The sequence below is a fragment of the Cryptomeria japonica genome, chromosome 10 (assembly GCF_030272615.1).
Source record: "Cryptomeria japonica chromosome 10, Sugi_1.0, whole genome shotgun sequence".
Lineage (NCBI taxonomy): Eukaryota > Viridiplantae > Streptophyta > Pinopsida > Cupressales > Cupressaceae > Cryptomeria > Cryptomeria japonica.
This window is the reverse complement of record NC_081414.1, coordinates 43,323,930-43,343,126: the sequence shown is the minus strand read 5'-3', so window position 1 is coordinate 43,343,126 and position 19,197 is coordinate 43,323,930. Positions and strand designations below refer to the sequence as shown.

Below are 19,197 nucleotides of genomic sequence, written 5' to 3'. Positions count from 1 at the left end.
TATTATGAACATTTAGAGGATGATGAACAAAGACAAATAGAGGAAGCAGTATTGTTATATTTGGAAATTTATAAGAAAGCCTTGATAGAAATTGAAGACCAAATATCGACAGAATTGTATGATATGTTAGATGCTAGGAGACTATCAGCAATGCAAGAGGACAAGCATATTAAGATACAAAATTTTTTATCCGTTTGTGTTTCTATTGCTCCAGAGGAGATGGATAGGACACTTGAGGCTGCAGATAGAAAAATCTTTAACAACAAACATAGAATAACTAGTCTTATGTTAGGAAGAGTAAATGAGATAATCAAGGAGACCAACAAGGCATGGATTAAGTTCTTTGAAGAGAACTATGGCTTTTATACTTCACCGAAATCTAAGAAAGATATTGTAGACATTTTGGTTGAAGGAAAAGGAAAGGGTATTATGGGTACTTCACCCTCAATTTTGAAAAACATTAAGATAGTGGAAATTAAGCCCCCGGTAGATACAAATGTACAGATGAATGTTGAGATACTAACAAATACAGAGAGTGTAAAGGTTGATAATGTACAGGATACTAATGTTAAGGATAACAGTCCTCTGAATACAAATGTACAGGATGGGGTTATAGTTCCTAGGGAGGAACCAGTAGTTACTGAGACTGCACCAAGTGGCAAAGCCACCGGTGCAAGTGAGGAAACTATAAAGGTTAAATCATCAGAGGAGAAGAAAGGGGAATCCGACAGGGAACCAGTAGTGAGTCCATCATTGTTGTCAATTGACACCTCATAGGTTGAAAAGAAAAACATAACCGAGATGAGTCCTATTGAACTCATGATGATGGCTATACAGAAATTGATGGAGGGATTTATGGATAAAGGGATTATTGATCAGTCTATCATTGTTTTGCATAGGCTAGTCCCACAGTGCAAGTTTGACAGAGAACCAAGACCATCCGGCAAGCTTAAGACAATTAGAGAGTACATTTCAAAGGATTTTCAATCCTTACAACAGATTTCAAACCAACAAGCACTGGAGAGGTTCACACAGGCAAAAAGAGATACATTTGATCAAGTAATTGAGTCTGAGAGGAAGAAGATTGATGAAAAGTTGATATCGAATGACAATTCTTTAAAGTAGTGTACAAATATTTATAGAGTATGTTGTAACACAGATGCACTTACAGTTAATTTGGATAAAAGGATTAAGGAATCTCAGGAGAAAATTGCAAGTATAGCCAATTCTTTTGATGGATTGAATTCATTGACTACATCCATTGAACGGTCAGAGTTTGGTTTTGGAAGCCCAAATTTATGTTCTTGAGAAATAAAAAGACAAAATCATAAGAAGAGCCAGAAGTTTTAGAGGTTTCGTGAGTCCCTAGTTGGATTGACTCAGTGTACATAAGGAGAGTATGTATATGGTTGGTAAGCCCACACCGGCAGAGTTAAAGGAGAAAGAGTCATTTGCCCATATGCTAAATGGACTTGTATCTATTTCTTGCACTTTCAAATCTGGTTGGGATACTTATCTTGAGCTTTTGGAGAAGGCATATCCGAAAATTTTCAAATATGTTAAGCTCCAATAAGGTATTTTTGGGATATTCATTGTACAGTCTTTTCATTCTTCATCTCAGTTTTGGATTTTTGGTATTCTTTTTGGAATTTTGATGGCATTGATGTCAAAGGGGGAGTGATATAGATGTGAAAAATAAAAAAGGGAGTTGTATACATTAGGGGGAGACATGGAGATATGAAGATATGGAGTATTTTGTATTGATGGATATTCAGCTCAGGGGGAGCAGGTTTGGGATGAAACTAATAGATGAAACCATGATCATTTTTTACATGAGTGTTGTCATCAATGCCAAAGGGGGAGATTGTTGGCAATTGACACTTAATTGGTTGATTTCACTATGTTGTCATTCATGACAACATGGTATCTATTAGGAACTGGAAGGACAACTGAGAGGGGGGGTGAATCAGTTGTCAATGAATTTCAACCCAATTATAACTTAGTCCATCTTAATACTTAATACTAGTAAACCAAACTTAATGCCAGTTAACAAATTAGCAGTTAATATCAATACCGGTGAAACTTAATGCATGAAACAAAAAGAGAAACAACATCCACAACACATAACATATAATATTTTTGACGTGGAAACCCTATAAGGGGAAAAACCACAGTGGGAAACCTTACCCACAATCAGATGATACTACGACAGATAGTATGTGTATACAAATGGGGTCTGCACATGCAGAAAGGCCAACTGCCTAGAGCACACTGCTCAAATGGGAGTCGCAATAAGTACAGTAGGATGGTTAAATCCTAGAATAATGTACTGCTTCAAAGTGCATCTGCAATGTTGGATTCAGTATTGGTTTAAGCTCTGATAAACACCTTCAAACCTTCCTTTAACCTTCAAATGATGTTTGCTTGATTCTCTCTATGATCTTCTCATATGATCTTCAATATTCGCACATACCAAGATCATACCACACTTCCACACTTTCATCTCATAAATGAGATCTTACATTTATACAAAACCTAAGACCAAATGTGTAGGTCGGCTCAGTAAGAATATTACAATTAAATCAATTACAAATAAGTCTTGATGTGATACAACATGTCGACTCAATACAATTACAACAATATCCAATCAATAAATCATCTCCATAACGTGTCATGCTGATCTGGAATAGATAACGTATATCGGTCCATAACCTAGACCTATCTGTCGGTAACAACAAATATGTCGACCCGATTAGACCAATAACCAAAACACCAAAACCAAGTATCCAAACCATGTCTTTGACATAATCAAGTGATTTCCAGATGATAACAAGTCATCATCAGTGTTGGTGAACCATATAACCTGTCGGTGAGCATATACCGGTGACTATACATAAGTCACTGACCTTGCCGGTGAACACAATGTGCTAGTTCAACAGTAAACCAATATAACCATAGTGCCAAATCAACAATGTAGATCTCCATAAGGATAAGTGTTGACATCAATGACAAAACCAATGCAACACATCCATAATACCAACAATCTCCCCCTTTGGCATTGATGGCAACACTAGATGGAAAAACATCTAAGTGCCAAAACAGAATACCAAAAACCAAAAACCAACAATCTCCAGAATAGATCTATACCAGAAATCAAAACCAAAATACAAGGAGTATATATCTCTCCCCCAATGAATAATGTTTTTCCATAGATATCTCTCCCCCTTTGACATCAAATGCCAAAGCAGTTAAGAAGAAATACCAAAACATACAACCAATTACTCCCCCTGAGAAGTAGCTCTCCTCCATCAAAGCCGGAAAAAGATTTCTCTATTAGTTTATGTCGGTTTGATGCCAATATTCAATCATCTAAGTCTCTATCGGTGAGGGTATTACCCCAAGCTTCTCTATGAGATAGTCAAAGGTTTCCTTAGGCAAAGGCTTTGTAAAGATAACTGCAATCTTCTCTTTAGTATTCACATAAACCAATCTTACTTCTTTTACTTCAACATTCTCTTTCAGAAAATTATACTTGATAGAAACATGCTTAGTCTTAGAGTGAAATACCAGATTCTTTGATATATCAATTGTTGTTGAATTATCACAATAAATGATTATCGGTTCTTTGCATTTTACCTTTATGTCCTTCAACATTTGCTTAATCCATAATACCTGAGTACAATTAGTTGCTGGTGCAACATATTCTGATTTTGTTGTCGATAATGATGTACAACTCTACTTCTTGCTTATCCATGAAATCAATTTGCTACCAAGAAAGAATGCACCGCCAGTGGTACTCTTTCTGTCATCTACATCTCTTGTCCAGTTTGCATCGGTGTATGCACATAAATCAAAAATTTCATCTTTAGGATACCATAAACCAAGATTTTTTGTGCCTTGTAGATACCGAAAAATCCTTTTTACTGTTGATTCATGATTTTCTTTAGGATTACTCTAGAACTTTGAAACAATACATACTACATTCATTATATCAGGTCTGGTTTGTGTCAAATACAGTAAGCCTCCAATCATAGATTTGTATCTTGTCGGATTAACAGGAGTTGAATCATCCTTCAATGTCAATTTATGAGTTGTAGTCATAGGAGTACTTACCAGTTTAGAGCTTTCCATACCAAATTTCTTCAGTAGTTCCTTCAAGTATTTTTTTTGACATATGAATATAACTTTATCAGTTTGTGAAATCTGTAATCCTAAAAAAAAATTTATCTCCCCAATCATAGACATTTTAAATTCTTCCTGCATCTTGTTAGCAAAGTCCTTACACAATCCATCTTCTCCTCCAAAAATGATATTATCAACAAAGACTTCAATAACCAAGATTTCATCATTAGTCACTTTATAATATAAGTTGTTGTCAGCATTACCTTTAGTGTAACCAAGCTTCGAAAGATATTTGTCCAATCTAGCATACCAAGCTCTAGGAGCTTGCTTCAATCCATACAAAGCTTTCCTTAATCTGCAAACCATATCTTTAACATTTGTTAATGAAAATCCATCAAGTTGTTCAATGTAAACTTCCTCTTCAAGATCATCATTCAAAACTGCACATTTTACATCCATCTGATATACTTTATAGTTCTTATGAGCTGCACATGCAAGAAATAATCTAATTGCCTCAATTCTAGCTACCGGTGCAAAGCTTTGATTATAATCAATTCCCTCTTTCTGTGAATATCCTTTACAAACTAATCTTTCTTTGTTCTTGATTACCTTACCATCTTCATTAAGTTTATTTCTAAATACCCATTTAGTTCCAATTACATTTTTGTCTTTAGGTCGGGGAACTAATGTCCATGTATTGTTCTTTTCAATTTGTTCTAATTCGTCTTCCATTGCTTTTATCCAATGTTCATCTTGACATGCTTCAATAACAGATGCTTGTTCAATTTGATAAATTAAGCATACCTCTTCATTTGCCAATCTTCCTCTTGTCATGACACCTTGATACTTATTCCCAATTATCTGATTTTCTGAGTGATACAGTTTCACATACCTGGGTTTATTCACATGATGTTGTTCTTGAGTCACTGTGGAATTCTCTGATGATTCTGGTGTGACTAGATCCACATTTTGTACTGATGCAATCAGTATTGGTTCATTTATAATCATCTCAACTGCCGGCTTAGAATCTACAGACCTTGAATTTCCTCTAAGGTGTTCATCTATCTTCACATTAGCACTTTCAATGATCTTCTGCAATCTTTTATTAAAACATCTATATGCCTTGCTCTTAGATGAATAATCAAGAAATATTCCTTCATCACTTCTAGGATCAAATTTACCAACATACTCATCTCTCCTAATATAGCATTTGCTTCCAAATATTCTGAAGTATTTAAGAGTAGGAGTATTACCAAACCATAGTTCATAAGGGGTCTTACCGGTTTCACCTTTGATGTGAACTCTATTGAAAGTGTAAACCGTTGTATTTACTGCTTCTCTCCAGTACATATGAGTAGATTTTCTTCCAATATCATGCTTTTAGTTGCTTCCAAAATAATTATATTCTTCCTTTCCACAATTCCATTTTGCTGAGGTGTCTGGGGTGCTGATAGTTGTCTTTTGATTCCATTCACTTCACAGAATGTATTAAATTCCTTAGATGTAAATTCTCCTCCTTGATCAGATCTCAAACATTTGATTTTCTTACCGGTTTCATTCTCTACCATTGCCTTGTATAAGTTGAATTTTCCAAAAGCCTCTAATTTCTCCCTGAGAAAAGTAACCCAACACATTCTAGAATAATCATCAAAAATTAGCATAAAATATCTATCTCCTTGTAGACTGATTGAACAAGTGCATCAGAATTTGCTTTGTTTGTTTCAGATTTAACAGTTTCTGGTTCCAAAAACAAAATGCAAGGATCTTCATCCTTCTTTTCCAAATTGATTTCCTTTGAAACTTCAGGACATTCATTCACTCGAACATCAACACTCTCAATAATTCTCTGAGTCTGGTTGCTAAAACACTTGTAGGCCTTACTCTTGGTGGAATAGCTAATAAATATGCCTTCATAACTCTTAGCTTCAAATTTGCTAATGTAATCACCTCTCTTAATAAAAAATTTGCTTCCAAATATCTTAAAATAGCTAACATCAGGTGATCTTCCATACCAATATTCATAAGGGGTCTTGTCCTTACCTCTTTTCACCAGAAATTGGTTCATAGTGTAGACAATTGTACTGACAGCTTCTCTCCAAAATGTTTTTGCTACACCTCCTTGTATCAATATTGTCCTAGCAACTTCAACCACTGATCAGTTGTTCTTCTCTGCGATACCATTCTGTTGTGGTGTCCTTGGTGCAGAAAGTTGTCTTTTGATGTCGTTCTCATCACAGTACCTAGTGAATTCCTCAGAAGTAAATTCACCACCTTGATCTATTCTTAGACATTTTATCTTCTTGTCGCTCTCTTTCTCAGTTAAGGCCCTGAATGCCTTGAACTTACCAAAAGCTTCAATTTTATCCTTCAAGAATGTGAACCACATCATCCTTGAGAAATCATCAGTGAGGATCGTGAAATATCTGCCACCTTGAATGCTTTTTGTTCTTATTGGTCCACAGAGATCTGTATGAACCAAACCTAACAAATTCTTCGCTGAGAAGGATTTTTTCTTGAAAGTTGAAGAAGTCATCTTGCCTAACTGACATTATTTCCAAAGAGAATTAACCAGATTGTCTAACTGAGGCAAACCTCTCACTGTCTTGGACTTACTCAGTTTAACAATGTTATCAAAGTTTATATGACAAAATCTCCTATGCCAAAGCCAGTTATCATCTATTTTTGCAATCAAACAGTTGCTAAATTTAGGATTAAGGTGAAACAGGTTACTTTTAGTTTGTTTCCCGGTTGCAATTAATTCACCTTTGTTGTCAAAGATTTTGCACATACCATTTTTGAACTCTAGAGGGTATCCTATGTCATTAAGTTGTGCCACACTCAAAAGATTGTGCTTTAGACCATCAACCCAGTAGACATCGTTGGCACTGCTCTTCCCATTAAGAAAAATAACTCCCTTACCTTTAACCATGTAGGGTGAGTCATTTCCAAATCTTACAACACCACCATCAAATTCCTTCAAGGAAAGAAATTTTCTTCGATCACCGGTCATATGATGTGAACAACCACTATCAATGATCCAATCATCAGGGTTATCCATCTTGGACACTAATGCCTTCTGGTCTGATATCTCTTCCTTAATAGCTACAAACACAATATCTTCACTAGCATCACCATCAGATTCTTCATTAGTGATACCACTGTCAACAGCAATAAGACAATCTATTTTGCCTTTACCCTTATACTTCTTGAATTTCTCTCTCTTGTGTTCATTTTCACCATTAGGACAGTTAGCAGCTATGTGGCCAATATTGTTGCATGCAAAACATTTTAAAGGTAATTTACCTCTATATTTGCCAGTGCCTCTAGGCAGCCGTTTTGCCAACAATTCTTCAAGCTCCACTAAATTGTCTTCATCATCAACATCTTTGCTAGATCTGGATTCATAACCATGACTATTATCTCTACTTTTTCTCACATATGGGTTAGAGACAGAAGCTCTGATGTAGACTCTAATTTCCATACACTACCATCATAACCATTTAATTCAAAAGCAGTAAGTTTGCCAATGATGGAGTCAAGAGTTACCTTAGTTTTGTTTATGGACTTCAGCTCCTGAATAGCTGCAACTTGGATAGTGTAGACCGGTAGCAGGTTTCTCAGTACCTTACTGATCACTATGGCAGCTTCCACTTTCCCTCCTGCACTCTTAATCTCACCGACTACCTCTTTTATCCTTTGACCATACTGCTAGATATTCTCACCTTCAGTCATCTGCATGTCATCAAACTTTCCTCTTAGACTCTCCTCTTTAGCAATCTTAACATGTTCATCACCACTATAAATCTCTTCAAGTTTTTGCCATACCTCATGTGCAGTCTCTAGGCCATGAACATCTACATATTCAGCATCAAACAAGGAATTGATAATGGACTCTAATGGTTGATGATTTTCTTGTTGTTCTTTCTTCTAATCGTCAGTCAGAATCCCGATAGATGTAATATATTTAGTATTGACATGTTCCCAATACTGACTTCCCAGACTCTTGATGTAAATTTTCATTTTGTCACTCCACATCCTATAGTTCTCTTTGTTAAACTTTGGAGCTTCCTTCTTCATCATGATCTACAAGATCTTTTCCTCAAGTTGTTACGCTTATATCTTAGAGGACCTGAAATGCTCTGATACCAATTGATGGTATGATGAAAGAATAAGTATCTGGTAGATTACTGAGAGGGGGGGTTGAATCAGTAAATTGAAAAACTGATACAAACTTTCCCAATCTCAATCTCAATCACACAAAGTAAACTTATCAATAAAATATCTTTGTCAAGATAAAATCTCATAAGAAAAACCAATATTAACCAGTTGACTGTTATAGCAACTTAACAGTAAACAACTTTAAACTTGTAATCCAAATTCTTTATCATATGTCAACAGACTTCATTTCTCAATGCTTTTGGTTATCATACCTTATCAGAATAGTTAAGTAGTTAAACAAATCAATCATAAGATCATAACCACAAAAACATTCAACACATGACACAAATATTTTTGACATGGAAACCCAAATAGGTAAAAACCACGATGAGATGAGACTCACAAGATAACTATCTGAACTCTTCTGAAGTTCGCCCTGTTAGGAGCCAAGCCTATTAAAGCTTTTACAAAAGTCTTGTTAAGAACTGATCCTGTTAAGAATCACTCAGTTAAAGGATTGACTAAAAATGCCTTGTTAGAAGCAAGTACCATGTTAGGAGTAACCTCGGTAGAGGACTTGAGAATCTAATCTAATGGATCACCTTGTTAGAGGGTTTAAGAAGTAACCAAGCTTGTTAGAGCTTACCCGGTTAGGGGATTTCAGTTCTGCTGTAATTGTTAGAAAACAACAGGATTTTGCTTGATCTGTCTGAATAGCACTACACTTGCTTGATTAGATCCTTTTTAAGTTTCCATATGCCTTTACTCAAACTGCATATTCATTATCTGATTCGGCAACCACACACTCAACTGATTTCTGCCAACACCTTTTACAAAACAACTTCATCGACCTTATAACAAATCAATTAGGTTGATAACACAACAAAAACCTAATTCTCTCATAGATATTACAAACAAATCGGTTTAAGTGTGACCGTTGGATTTACATAGCAATCTGCACACATTAATCAAGAAAACTCTAACCGCTCCTTGATCACCACTTCATCAGACTCAATAACTCATCACACGCTTTTCATTAGATGTAATACACTTTTCTCATTCCCTAGACAAAAATGTGCCAAAACAATTTGAACTTTTCTATCTACAATGGCTCACACGTGTCGTCATCATTACCACTCATCATTAGATCATAAACCAAAATAACCAATTCAACAACCTTAATCGGTTAGGGTTTACTAAAAAACAACTGGTAGGGTTTAACCTCTTATACTGGTTACCGGTTCAACTCACAAACTTACATACTGGTTTACAATTTCTTCCACAAAGCTCTTCCTACTAGTTACAAGACAATATCAATAATAACAACAATATCAGCAAATATCATTACCGGTTAATTGACATCAATGACAACATATCATACCATTAATGCAATCTTCATGCAAATGCCAACATGTACTTGAGCATGTTTTTAATCAAGCATGTGTGTCGAATTTGTAAGCCCGCATGTTTCCACCAAGTTTGTATATGAATTCCTTGATATAATAAAAGGTTGGTTTTGCATTGCCTCCATCACGTTGTGTCGCTTCTATTGTGTTACTCTTGTTGCACAATCTGAATTGTTCTCTTTGAGAACTTACTCTCATCGTGACTACACCAAGTGGTATCAGAATGATTTTTTTGTTCTAGAGATTACAGAGTCCTGTAAGTAAGTTTGTTGTGGGGTGGTGGATTGAGGATCCGTCCTGTAGTTGTAGAGGACTTGCATAAAGATGGATCGAAGAGGAAATGTTAGAGGTGGTGGAGCACGTGTAAATGGAGACCATGTTGTGATGGAAATATTTAGAGGAATTGTAGCCTGATTGGAAGTTGTTGAAATGGCCTAGAGAAGACGTCAACATGTTGAAGATGTGAGCGGTGATGAAGAAGAAGAGGTGGTGCGAGGAGGAGTAAATCCATCAGAGAACGATCCAGAAGAAGAGAGGTTCATAAGAGCCTTGACAAGTGTGAATACTAGACCACATTTTAACCCACTGAATTATGATGGCAAGATAGATTTGGATGAATTGCTTGATTGGATCACAGAGATGAAAAAGTATTTTCATTTTGAAAGCATAGATGAAGATAAGAAAGTGAGATATGCTTGCACTAAGTTGAAAGGACATGTGTCTTTTTGGTGGGAACATTTGCAGGTAGATAGGCAGAGAAGAGGTAAAGAGAAGATCAAATCGGGAGTAGATGGTAAACAAGTTGAAATCAAAGTTCATGCATGTTGATTAGCAAGTGAATCTGTTCTAAAAGTTGCAAAACCTAAATCAGAAGGAATCTAGTGTGAAGGAGTATATTGAATCATTCTACAAGTTGAATATCATATCCAAACATATTGATGATGAGATTGAATAAGTTGCTAGGTGCATGAATGGGTTGTGGATATCTATATAAAATGAAATCAGTCTAATCAAATTGCAGAGTGTTGAGGAAGCTTACCAATATGCCCTGAAGGCGGAGGAGAAGTTAATAAAAAGACATGAGAAGAAGAAGAGAGGTAGAGGAGGAAGACTTCAGGGAGGAATATTTCAGGGAGAAAGGGCCTACACCGGAGGAACAAGACCCTGTGCAGATCAAAACAAAGACAAGGAAGCTAGCAGAGATGGTAGTTCATACCAAAGGGATGAAAGAAATTTTTATCAAAGAAGAGAACTTGTTGGTTACCAGAATGAGGGTTATGGAAAAGAAGACAAGATAAGAGAGTGTTTAAAGGAACCTTCTTTAAGTTTGAAGGAGAAGGACATTGTTCTTTTGAATGTAAGAAGACAGAGAATGATGGAAAAGCAGCATTGGTGGAAGAAGAACCTAATGGATCAACTACTGGATCGGAAGATGGAGAATTACTGGTGATAAGAAGAGCCTTATGCCACACTGGAGATGATCAAGAACCTTTGCAGAGGAGGAATTTGTTCAAGACAAGATGTAAAGTAGTCGATAAGTGATGTAAAGTTATAATTTATAGTGGTAGTAAAAATAACCTTGTTTCGAAGGATATGGTGAATAAGATTAAATTGGAGAGATTGAAGCACCCTAAACCTTACCAGATAGCATGGATTCGGGATGATCATGAGATACTAGTAAGTGAACAATGTTTGGTGAAATTGAAAATTGAATCTTATCATGATAAAGCTTTGTGTGATATTATACCTATGGATATGTTAGTGAACAGATTTGCCCTTTGTTTACAAATGGTTAATCTTAAACTCTGTTGCCTTATTCTGAGAACAAATGATTCACTGAACAGTTGGGTAAGTGTTGTTCAAGTCACTTCCCTCTAAATTTTTGCATAGGTACAGCTCCCTATCTTGGTTTTTCATGAAATATGTTTTATTTTTTATTAATATCTGAATGAAAGCTTTTAACGAGAAAGCGTGTAAGGCTGCCTATTTCATTCTTGGATGAAAGGCTACAACTTTTCTCATGTCTCATAAACAATGAAAACTATTTCCTTAATTTTCAAAAACATGTAACTATAGTAACTGAAACAAAGTTCAATTTACTTTGTTGCACTTAAACTAATTAAAGACGAACAGATTCAAGAAAAATAAATCCGCCTTCAATCAAGAATCTTTTCTAGAGTAAACAACACGTTCAAAGGAAAGAACATCAGAAGAATAATGAAATACTGCAATGAAATGATCAATTATTGTTACTTGATCAGATGAACATATGCAAAGACATGTTATCTATTCGGATTCAAAATACACGGATCTTTCTTCTCCCCAAGAACAATATGATCAGATTTCATATATATATCCTTATGCAACAAAGACACAAAAAATATATCTATCAATCTTTTTCACCACCGATCCCAATCATCTAATTCTTCCTTTGAATAAGAACAGAAAATACCAAAAAACAACACTTCAGTCGAAGTTCATAAAATTAGTTACTAAAATCTAACCCTTCTACCATCTGTTTTCCTTAATTTATAGTCTAAACGGGGGAGGTCTCCCTGAAAACTTGACCACTCCCCGATAAAACAGTTATGAAACCAATAGAAAGTATTTTGGGACAATTGTCCCGAAGTTTTTGCATAACTATGAAAAATGTTTTTTTTAAAATAAAGAAAACTAGCCCAAAGTGGATGCATTATGTCATATTTCATCATCATCATCTTCTCCGTCTTCGCGAGCATTGTGAGCAGCCGTGAGTTCCTGGATCATTGATTGTCTTGGGACTTTCATTGCATTGAGTTTCATCTTTGCCACTTCTTTATTCCACTTGTGTTGCACCATCTTCTCTGAGTGCTTCGGCAGTTGATCATTCCCAATGAAAACCATAGATTCGATCCTAGCCACCTTGGTTATATCCTCCGGCGTGAAACTACTCCTAACTCTGATCTTCTCCATGTTCAACTGGAAAGACTTGACTGCTTCCTGTGTGCTTGCCCTGCAGATTCCTAGCTCCCAGTCATGATCGAGATTAACCACTTTATTATCCTTGACTATACTGCTTTGCAAATCCTAGAGCTCATAGACGGAGGTTTTTGCATCCATAATTACCGACTGAAAGGTGAGCACCCGCCACATGATAGTTTTCTTTAGCATGAAAAGTTGTCATTCATCAGCTACCAGCTTAATTGAATGTTATGTCAGAAATCTGGTAGTTCCATACTCTTCAATTTTGGTAAACAAAGGAAGGACATTTTGTCATTTGTGCTCTTCTTTCTCCCATGGTACAAGCTGATTTTGGATTTCAGAAATCAAGCTCTGTACTTCATCACACAACTTCCGGGAGTCGGTAATGTATTTTTCACCATCTTTGATTACTTGTTCAATCCACTTCTCAACCACTTCAGCGATGCTCTTAGCCCGTTGAACTTGGTTCATCAACTTCTTGTTTTCCGGAGAAGTTGGGTCAAAATTCTCAGTGGCATGGGAAATTGGAATTGCTCCAAGGCAACCGATGCTATCGATGAACTGAGCCAAAACACTTATGTGTCTTTTAAGTTCTCTTTTCTCCCGTCCATCCTTCTCTGACCGGGTAAGCATTTTCTTCGCTAACACTTGGAAAAAATGGTTATCTATATCCCTGCTCATCTTTCCCAACTCTACTTTTGTGATTTCAAAATCATCAGAACCGGCCTCTTTGTTCTCATCTTTCGGTTTGTAAGAGGTAATTTCCGCCATCCATTTACCAGTTTCTTCATCATTGTTCAGGTGAGCGGTGGTCTTGAACCTCTTTGGCTTTGGATTCTTCTCGAAGTACTTGGCAACCATCTCCTGAATTGGAATGGTCACAGGAAGAAAGCTCCTTTTCTTGTTCACTGAGGTTGTTAACCATTTAGGAGTCGCAGCAGAATGAGAAGTTCCTTCAATCATTTTTGGTGGTGGCGTCATAGCCACAGCCACCGTTTGGGAGTCCAGAGCACAAGCAACTTCACCATCCAAATCTTCAATTTCAAAGATCTGAGCCTCAAGCACGGCATCTTTTACTCCCATATCCTTGACCTGGTCCATCTTCCTCTGGGTGACACTACGTGATCGAGTATGTCGAGGGGTACTGAAATCTAGAGTTGGGCTAGATCTGCGTTTAGGCTGAGCCGACTTGATTTCCTTACCTGCACGAACAGGAGCACTATTAGAAGGATGTTTTGGTGAAGACATACTTCTTGTAGAAAGGGACTTGGTGCCTAGCTTCATTGCTTTCTTTTTAGCCAGCCATGCCACAGTTTTTTCCAGAAATCGTTCGGTTCTCAATTGTATGTCATCATTTTCCTCCTCATCCCAATTAATTGGGGCCATTTTAGTCTCTGCATGGGCTAAATACCCTGGTTCAAACAGTTCAAGATAATCTTCTTCAAGCCCTTTAATATCTAACCTTATTTGCAAAGAGATAACTTGTTCCAACACCAATCTCATGTTTTCCCTTTTGAAGATTTCAAGTTCATCTGAACAGTCTTCCCAGAAATCTTCTAGCTGTGGCGTGGGAAGATAAGGCATTAAGCCAAGGCTCCGAGAAAATCCTTTATTGTCAAACCCTTTTCTTTCAGAATACAAAGAGAAATTAAAATTTCTAAGGTCTGCTCCTATACTTAGTGCATCAGACATTGAATTACAAGATAACACTCCCAATTGTATTGAAAAATGCCCTTCCCACTTGTCCTTAGGCTATGCCTTCTTGACCACGGAAGTCAGTCGTCTGCTGCTAGGACAAAACAATCAGAACAGAAATGCGGAAGCTTGAAGGGTTCCTCTTCAAAGCCTCCTACTCGTATATAGCAAAAGCGTGGGAACTGGATGTAAAAGCTTTCGAACTTCTTAATCAAGGTCTGTGCATCATCTGAAATCCATTTGGCCTTTGTACCCTTCAGTTCATGACACATATGGCCCAGGAATGCATTGTGTACCCTTCTGAAATCTTGTAGGGCATTGTCTTTTTGCAACATTGGATAAAACTCATACACCGGAACATCTTCCTCAGTGGGCTGCTTGGGTATACCCGTTAACTCTTTAACACAGGCCAGACAATACAAAAGATACGAGGACATGAAGAAGTTTTGTTGAAATTGATTGGCTAGACTCAACTGCTCTCTCATTGAATCAGCAATTAACTCCGCCCAATCCAAATATTGTTTTCCTTCCAGAACTAATTGCACATAGCAATATATCCAATCATCAAAGCTATAAGCTTCGGCAGAACCTCTGGCTCGATGCAACAGAAGCATCACATCGTGGATATGTGGCAACATGTGGTTCTTGTTAGGATTTTTAGGTAGCCTAGAACCACCTCTCTGAGGGACCTTCAACCAGAACTTCACCACATTATTCCTGTGTCCGGCTCTATCTGCATTGAACTCACTGATTGACTGGGCAGGAGAGAAATTAGAAAACTGGTAATCCGGTATCTTGAAAACTGAAGCAATTACCTCATGGTTAATGGCAAGAAGGGTTTCGCCATTATCCCTTTTAATAGTTTCATATACAGGGTCATATCTGGAAATACACTCCCAAACCAACTCTGGACAAGGAATTGCTAGTGGGAAGGCTGTGGCTTCTAAAAGTCCACTACTTAAAATCTCTATACAAAAAGACTTATCAACACCCTTGAACACCCTTTCTTTCAAATCTTCAAGATTCTCACCTTTCAGGTCAGTATCACTAACTATGGCTTCAGTGGACGCCAAGCTAAAGACGTTTCCAAACAAGTGCAGGGTGGACTTCATGATCTCAAAACAAGAAACCTAATTTTGATTGCAGTGAAACCTTCTGTATGAGAGAAAATGCAAGGGAAAAAACTAGAGAAAATAAGGAAAGACTCACCTTCACAATTGTATAATCGGACGACGGCTAGCAGCAAGAAAGACTCCTATCCAGGGATAACATAAACAAAAATCCAGCAGCAAGTAGCATACGCAGAACACAAATGATTTTCATACCTTATTGAGAAAGGTAATGATACAGACACATTAAATGCAATGATTTCGCAATTTCATTCCGAACGCGGCAAATTGGTAGATTAGACCCCCGCACGCATGCATTGAATGCATGGTGGCGTACTTTAAGAAACTGCCAGTTCCCGAAACGTTCACTTACTTTGAAAAAGCCAAAGAATGACATCACTCTACAATATGGTTCTGCCTCTCCATATTTAGCAATAAATGCACTTCTCAAAACATTAGAAACCGCGGGACCCACCAATATTGAACCCAGATGAACACCTTGAACCTACTTCTTGAGTGTTCAAGTAGTTCAAGATGTACGCCGCGTCAAACTATTGACCACTTGCTGTGTTGAACACGTTGAACATATTTGAACCCTTTGAACTCAGTTCAAATAAGTTCAATACAAATGTTATATCACCGAACAGGAAAAACCTTTTGGAAGCGCTGCTACAAAATACTTAGAGAAAACGTTAGTACGAAAAAACTTTTCCCTGAACACCTTGGAACCTATTGAACCTAAATGAACCTATTGAACCCAGTTCAGAACGGTTCAACGTGTTCAAGGAGTTCAATCGATTGTCTGAACTTGACTTAAACGACTAGAAAAAGGATTTGAGGACGCATTAAGGACTTGAACCAAGGTAATATGGTGTGAACTAGGACTCCAACATAAAAAGGAAAAGATGAACCACTCTCGCCATGAAGAATAAATGACGCGGTAACAAGATATATGTCATATCTTGTTGGGTAGACCTTGGCAGTATGATAGAAAAGCAATACATGATGGAAGGACATATACACTATTGTTGAAAATGGGATGAAACGAACCTTGTTACTCTTGGAAGAGCCTCTTAAGAGTGAAGTTTGTACAATTTCTAGAACTTTTTTGGTAGATGGAAGGAGATTCCTAGATGGGATGAGAAATGAGAATGTGTGTTTAGCTTTAGTTTCTAAGAAGGCTGAAAATTTAGAGCATGAAGGAGAACAACCGAAGAAATAAGAGATTTGCTGAAAGAATAGGGGGACATCATTTTAGATAACGTACCTAACGGATTACCACTTGTGAGAAGTATTAGTCATTGCATGGACCTAAATCTTAGAGCTAGTTTTCCTAATAAGACGGCACAACAGATGATACCAGCAGAAAATGAGGAGTTGAATAGACAAGTGTAGGAGTTGTTGAGGAAAGGTTTGATTAGAGAAAATTTGAACCCTTCTGTGGTTCCAGCAATATTAGCACCTAAGAAGGATGGATAATAGAGGATGTGTATTGACTCTAGAGCAATCAACAAGATCACAGTGAAGTACAGATTTCCCTTGCCTAGGATGGATGACATAATGGATTGTTTGAGTGGACCCAAATACTACACAAAGATAGACTTGGAAATTGGATACCATTAAATCAGAATCAAAGAAGGGAATGAGTGGAAGACAACATTCAAGACAAATGAAGGACTATATGAATGGTTGGTGATGCCTTTTGGACTGACTAATACAACGAATACTTTCATGAGGTTAATGAATGAGGTATTGAAGAAATTATTGGGTAAGTTTGTTATTGTGTACTTAGATGACATCTTGATATTTAGTAGGACCAAGGAAGAACATATGTTGCATTTGAGACAAGTTTTAGAGAGTTTGAGAGAAGAGAAGTTGTTGATAAACATTAAGAACTGCAGTTTCATGAACGAAGAGTTAGTCTATTTCGGATTTGTCATATTTGTGGATGGATTGAAGATGGATCCTGAAAAGGTAAGAGAAATTATTGAATGGCCTACACCAAAAAGCATTGGAGAGGTAAGATCATTTCATGGATTGGATAGTCTCTGCCGAAAGTTTGTCAAAAATTTCAGTTCAGTTTGTAGTCCTATGACAGAAGCAATGAGAGGAGATAGGAAAGATTCAAATGGACATCTGGAGCAAATAGGATTTTTGATTTGTTAAAGTAGAAGGTGATAGAGCAACTTGTGTTGGCTTTACTAGAGTATTTCAAGTGGACTGTGATGCAAGTCGGAATACAATTGGAGCAGTGTTAAGTTAGGAAGGAAGACCAGTAGCTTATTTCAGTGAGAATTTGAACGATGCAAGAAGGTGATATTTTATGTATGATCAAGAGTTTTATGCAATAATTCAAGCATTGAAGAAGTGGAGACATTATTTGTTACCTAAGGATTTTGTGTTGTATACCGATCACCAAGCTTTGTAATATTTGAACAAACAAAGTAAGTTGAATCAAACACACATGAGATGGGTAGAGTTCTTGCAAAGTTATACTTTTGTTTTAAAGCATAGAAGTGGGAATTCAAATAGAGTTTTTGATGCCTTAAGTAGAAGGAGGAATATGTTAACAGAGATGAGAGTAGAAGTATTGGGTTTTGAGTAATTGAAGAACTTGTATCAAGATTACCCGGATTTTACAGAACCTTGGAAATCATGTAAGGAACTTGTTATGGTGGATAGGAGTAAGTGGCTAGATTATTTCATTCAAAATGAGATGTTGTTTAGAGGAATTTAGCTGTGTATACCTAGGATTTCTATGAGAGAGAATCTGATAAAGGAGAAGCATAGTGGAGGACTAGAAGGACACTTTGGTGTTAATAAGACAACGGCATTGGTTAGTGAGAAATAATTTTGGCCTCAAATTCATTAGGATGTTAAGAAATTTGTTCAGAGCTATAGAATTTTTCAACTTGCAAAAGGTAGTAGTCAGAATATTGGATTGTATAAGCCTTTGACAATTCTGGAGAGACTTTGGGAGGACATAAGCATGGATTTTATACTTGGATTGACTAGGACACAAAGAGGAAATTATTCTATATTTGTGGTAGTGGATAGATTCTCAAAGATGGCACATTTCATACACTGTAAGAAGACAATGGATGTCATGCATATAGTTGACCTATTTTTCAAGGAGGTGGTGAGACTACATGGATTTCCTAAAAGCATAGTTTTTGATAGAGACACTGAATTTGTTGGATATTTTTTTAGGACACTTTGGAAGAAGATGAAGACATATTTTGTTGGTAGAAGATTGAGAAAGGGGGGGTTAATCAGTCTTCATCGGATCAACAAACTTAATCACAAAAACAGATCTAATAAACTATAGTAACAACAAAGATAATCAAATTGAAAGCACAACACAAAACACCAAGATTTTGATGTGGAAAACCTGATTAAGGGAAAAAAACATGGTGGGAACCTACCCACAGTAAGATGATACTCTGCAGTAGTATGTGAAAATATTACAATGGGGAATGCACATGCATTCAAGAACACTACCTAGAGCTCACTGCTCAAAAGATAATGACCCAGAAGGCTACAACCCTTAGGGAAGTCTCACTGACTTACAATAATATTCAGACTACAATCCAGAAGAAATGAACTGAAAGAATAACATCTCCAAATGCCTGATTATAGTTTTGATTAAGCATAGTTATCCGCTCAGCAACACCAATCCCTCCTTAATCACAACATTAAAATATGAATCACTTGATCACATATACACCACTCTCTAATAATGCAAA

At 36.8% G+C, this 19,197-nt stretch overlaps 1 pseudogene; it reads left to right on the top strand.

Annotated features, from left to right (window-relative positions):
- The window catches only part of LOC131048816 (uncharacterized), a 42,813-nt pseudogene extending 31,585 nt beyond the window's left edge, over nucleotides 1-11,228 (top strand).
- Nucleotides 11,229-19,197: the final 7,969 nt, after the last annotated feature.